The sequence below is a fragment of the Microtus ochrogaster genome, unplaced genomic scaffold (genome assembly GCF_000317375.1).
Source record: "Microtus ochrogaster isolate Prairie Vole_2 unplaced genomic scaffold, MicOch1.0 UNK57, whole genome shotgun sequence".
NCBI lineage: Eukaryota > Metazoa > Chordata > Mammalia > Rodentia > Cricetidae > Microtus > Microtus ochrogaster.
This window is the reverse complement of record NW_004949155.1, coordinates 2,342,657-2,348,189: the sequence shown is the minus strand read 5'-3', so window position 1 is coordinate 2,348,189 and position 5,533 is coordinate 2,342,657. Positions and strand designations below refer to the sequence as shown.

At 37.3% G+C, this 5,533-nt stretch overlaps 1 pseudogene; it reads right to left on the bottom strand.

The window, feature by feature from the left end:
- Positions 1–1,629: 1,629 nt before the first annotated feature.
- The window catches only part of LOC113455525, a 4,929-nt pseudogene continuing 1,025 nt past the window's right edge, over positions 1,630–5,533 (bottom strand).

The window sequence follows — 5,533 nt, the reverse complement described above, 5'->3', positions numbered from 1 at the left end:
TGTTTTTTTTTTTGAGAAAGAACTTTAAGTTGGGTGGGTAAGGAGGAGGAGAGGATCTGGAAGGACTTGAGGGAAGGGAAGAATATAATCAGAATATATTTAAAGTTAAAATTGTTTTAAATAATAAAAATATAATAATAATAGCAATGAAAAAGTATAAACTAAAATATAGATTTTTGTCACATAATATATCCTGATTATGGTTTCTTCTCCCTCTTTTCCTCCCAGCTCCTCCCTATCTCACCTCCCATCCCAATCTACTCCTTTCTGTATCAGAGAACAAACAGGCATTTAAGGGGTAATAAGAAAACAAAATGTAAGCTAAATAATAAACAGACAAATTGGAATAAGGAAAAACAAACAGAAGGAAAAGATCTCAAGAGAAACATATAAATGCAGAGACACTCAGGAATCCCATAAAAACACAAAACCAGAATTGATAATATATATGCAAAACCTTTAGGGTTAAATAAATAATAAAAATAAATAAAAGTAAAAATAAAACAAAAGAAAAAAGCCATGGCTTAACATTGTGAGACAAGGAACTTCCAAAGATGCTATGGAGTTTGTTTTCTGTTGGCCATTTACCGCTAGGCATGCAGCCTACCCTTAAGAGTAGTTTATTTTTGCAGTGAGACACCCTTGGAAAAGTTAAATTTTCATTTTCAAGTGGATATCAGTAGGAGGTAGCTTCTGGGTTAAGAATGAGGGTATGTGTTCACCTTTCAGTTCGAGGACTTGGTCTGGTACAGACCCTCGCAGGCCCTGTGCATGCTGTGTCAGTCTCTGAATTCATATGTGCATCAATCATGTTGATTTAGAGGGCCCTGTTTTCTTGGTGTCTTCCATTCCCTCTGGCTCTTACATTCTTTCTGCTTCCTCTTCTGGAGGGGTTCCCTGAGCTTTGAGGGGAGGTATTTGATGGAGACATGCCATTTAAGAGTGAGTGTTCCAAGGTCTCTCACTCTCTGAGTAATGCCTGGCCATGGGTCTCTCTATGTATTCCCTTCTGCTACAGGAGGGAGCTTCTCTGATGGTGGCTGACCAAGGCACAGACTGATCTGAGTATAACAGAATGTCATTAGGAGTCATTTTATTGTTATGTCTTTTAGTAAAACAATAGTATTTGGGTTTCCCCTAAGTTTCTGAGATATCTAGTTTCAGGTTCTTGGCCACCTACACAGCATTGAGTATGGGTTCTATCTCATGGAGTGGGTCTTAAGTCAAATCAGATATAAGTTGGTTTCTCTCACAATTATGTTACACTGTCTAAAAAGTCAGTTTCTAATAATTTTTTTACCATAGATTATAGGATAAAGACTACTAAAAGTGACTAATGTTGAATATTTCCTTAGTGTAGAATAACCTGTGAAAACCTCTTTTCTGTCTAATTGCACTTGTAAGCGATTAAATAATTTATCTCATTCTACTGATAAAATGATTTCTCATGTTTTAGATAATTTATAGCTTTAAAATTTTTACCTTTAATAGCAAGATGTTAAGATATTTCTAAATCAGTTTTCTAGTATCAAATTCTTAAATGAGAAGGAACAAGAGGTAAACACCATAAAATTTAGCTTCCTCAATTCTCAGAAAAAACAACATCTCTCTTAAAATGCAAGAGCATGCTCATTTTCTTATAACACAACTAGCTAGCTTTTGTTTCATTCCCTCTGCAATGTCCTATAAAGTATTAAAGTATCCACTGCCTCTCCCCAAATATGATAAGGAGGCAGCAACTTGTAGCCTTTTGAGTTCTCAGTAACAGGAAATTTCTTACTCAAAATATCGGAGACCAGAATCAGATCTGATGATAAGTGGTGCCTCTGTACTTTTGATACTATTAAATGTCTTAGGTCTTCACCCCACGTTTTCTTACACACTTTGTAAATGCCATAGCTCTGCTGGCCATAGACTGTTCAAAAGTATCTTTTTCAAGGTCTTTCCGTGAAGTTGGAACAGAATGGGATGGAACAGATCTTGTGTTCTGTATTATTATCACAATTCCTAGTATGGTAACTGTTTCTTTCAAGTTAACCAAATAAGCAAGTGCCCCTTCCCTAGAAATCTCTTGTAAAGAGATTCCTCTATAGTAAAAAACCATGTAACTTGTTTTCCAGACCATTCAAATTAGCAAAAGTTTCTAACAAATATTTGGTCAGTCTTTTCTTCTTCTGTCTATAACTTGTGGCCACTTTGACCAGATACCAGGGACTGAACAAAAATAGTCTCAATTCAGTATAAGCAGGGAACAGCTTTTTTTTTGATGGGATGTGACCATCAAAGTCTAGTTCTCATGAGCAAAATTTCGTTCCTTCTCATTAAAGACATCATATGGGACATGCTCTTTGTGCACTTCTTTGACTTACTGGATTTTCTCTTTGGCCACTACTTTACCTTTTAAGTATTGTTGCGGGAGGTTCTTCCGCTCCTTCAGCCAATAGCCGCTGAGATACCAGCCCATTGGGGCGTGGTCTCTCTCCCTTTAAAAAAAAGCGGCTACTTCCCTTCTCGCTCTCTTTGCTTCCTGCTCTGTTTCCAGAGACTAGATATCTTCCTGATTGCGCAGAGGGCTGTTGTCTGGGACGGTTATCTGTTTTTTCCCCTTTAAATAAATACCACCCTATTAATCATAATTCCAAACTTGTGTGGCATTGTTTGTGACTTACACCTTCAAAGTAAAATAAAATTGTGTTTCCTCATATTTCACCTTCTTCATATTGTCGTTTTCTGCTTCTTTTCATGTTTTTCTTGTGTTGGGGTTATTGTTTGTAGAGAGTAACCTTGTATGAGGCAGTCAGTGACCAGCAGGATGTTGAACTCTGCTTCTGTCACAGCATTTGGCTCCAACTAGAGCAGAGGCTCCATACTGTGTGCAGCTGCGAGGGAGAAGAAAACTGAGCTTTGCTGCGCTGAGTTGTTTAAGTCACCATCCTTCTACCAGGTTTTGGGACAAAGTCCCCACGAAAGTTGATCTTTCTACTTCAGCCTCCTGAATGCTGTGCCTCTTCTTCTTTGTTTTCTTTTTTGGTTTGATGGTTTTGTTTTGTTTTGGAGACAGAGTTTTTCTGTGTAACTCTGGCTGTCTGGATCTCACTCTGTAGACCAGGGTGGCCTCAAACTCACAGAGATCTGCCCGCCTTTTCCTTCTGAGTGCTGGGATTAAAAGCACTGCCCGGCAAGTGCTGTGCTTCTTTTTGGTTATCTAATTGCATTTCTTTTTTATTTTTAAAATTGCATTTATTTATCTATCCATGTATTTATATATGTATTTGTTTGTGTGTTTGTTTTGTGTATGTGGGCTCAAATGCCCCTGCATGTATGTGCAGATCAGAGGGCAACTTATGAGAGTCATTTATTTCCTTCAACTATGTGGGTTCTGAGACTCAAACTTAGAATAGAGTTCCATATTTATACTGATGGGTATAATTTATCAAAGAAGACAGAGACAAGGTAGCTAAGGAGTAACAATAACAGCAATCATCACCATCATTATCATATCATCATCAAAGTTCCCTTAAATTCTTTTTTATATACCACCTTATAATCATTGTTTATAATCTTGTTTTATAATCTTGGAGGAGAACAATTTCCTCCTCCTCCTTTTTCTTGTTCCTCTTCTTCCTACTCCTCCTCTTCTTTCTTCTATTTTCTTTTCTTCCTTCTCCTAAAAACAGTACTGGAGACTGAACTTAGGACCTATGCATGCTAGGTAAATGCTCTAGCGTTGAGCTGCATCCTCAGCCTTTTTTTTACTTTTTATTTTGAGATAGGGTCTCACTGAATTGTCCAGGCTGGTTTTGAACTTGTTATTCTCCTGCCTTGCAAGTAACTGGAAGTGCTTGCCAATGCCATCAGCCCAGTTCCACTACTTCCCTGAATGAATACTAAAACTTTAATGAACTGATCCAACCAAAAGATGTCATTTATGTCCTGGTTGACCATTGTCTCAATTATTTTATTTTGTTTTTGTTTGACACATAATAACTGTTTATATTTAGGAGGTATAATGTATTTTGATATATGTGGTCATTGTTGTGATGCTAAGATTCTGTCCATTTGTTGTGAAATTTAATGAAGCCTGACAGAATAGGATTCCTACAAAATGGTGCTTCCTTAAAACAAAGAGCTTTTTAGTTTTAAATTTATTTTTATTTTCTAATTTAAAATTTTTAATTTTTTGAGAATTTCATATGTGAACACATATTGTCATAATTTTTATTTCTCTCCACTCTCCAACTCCTCCCATGTCTTCAACAGTAGGGTCGTATCTTCAACCTCTGGGAGGCAACCAGTGGTAACAGCAATAGCCTATATTGTCTTGGAAGTTGCTTAAACTCCCCTGAAAAACAATTCAAGAGAGAGTTTCCTTATTTACACTGTGGTTTTTGTTAGAGAGTCTGGGGATCCTTGGGAGAAAATTATTGTCCCAAGAGGCATAATGTCATTCATTCAGTCTCTCTCTGTCTCTGTCTCTGTCTCTGTCTCTGTCTCTCTCTCTCTCTCTCTCTCTCTCTCTCTCTGTGTGTGTGTGTGTGTTTGTACACTCATACACTTACATATATTATGTATGTATTTCTAAAGATTTATTTTTATCTTATGTGTATTAGTGTTCTGTTTTCATGTGTACTGTGTGCACACCTGGTACCTGTGGAGGCCAGAAGAGAACATGTGATTCCCTAGAACTGGAGTTATAGAAGCTTGTAAGCCGCCAGGTATGTGGCTGGGAACTGAACCCAGGTCATCTGAAAGAGCAGTGAGTGCTCTTAACTTCTGAGCAACCTCTCTAGCCACCTATACATGTATTTTTGTTTTGTTTTGTTATGTTTTCAAGACAGGATTTCTTTTTGTAATCTTGGCTGTTCTAGAACTAGCTCTGTAGTCCAGGCTGTTCTCATTATATATGTATTTTTAAGTGATGATAAAATGTTTTTATATGGCTTTCTCAAACATGTTTAGTATTATTTATCTCTTCTCCCTTGCTCTCCATATTTTCCTTCTTTCCCAATTAAATCCTTCCACTCATTTGTTCCATTTCCACTTTCATAGCACCTGTGTCCTACTAACTCCCCCTCTACAGCTTTACCATCCACAGACCCATTTTGCTCTCCTGGTTTCTGCAGTTACGCCAGGATGTATACTCACTTCTAAATGTTCAGAGCTATAAGCCACAAATAAGAGAGAACATACAAAACATCAGCCTACAGAATGGGAAAAGATCTTCACTAACCCCACATCAGACATAGGTCTGATCTCCAAAATATAAAAAGAACTCACAAAATTGGACACCAAAAGATCACATAATCCAATAAAAAAATGGAGTATAGACCTAAACAGAACTCTCAACAGAGGAATCTAAAATGGCTGAAAGACACTTAAGAAAATGCTCCACATCCTTAGTCATCAGAGAAATGCAAATTCAAACAATTCTGAGATTCCGTCTTACACCTGTAAGAATGGCCAAGATCAAAAACACTGATGACAACTTAGGCTGGAGAGGTTGTGGGGAAAAGGAAACATTCCTGCATTGCTG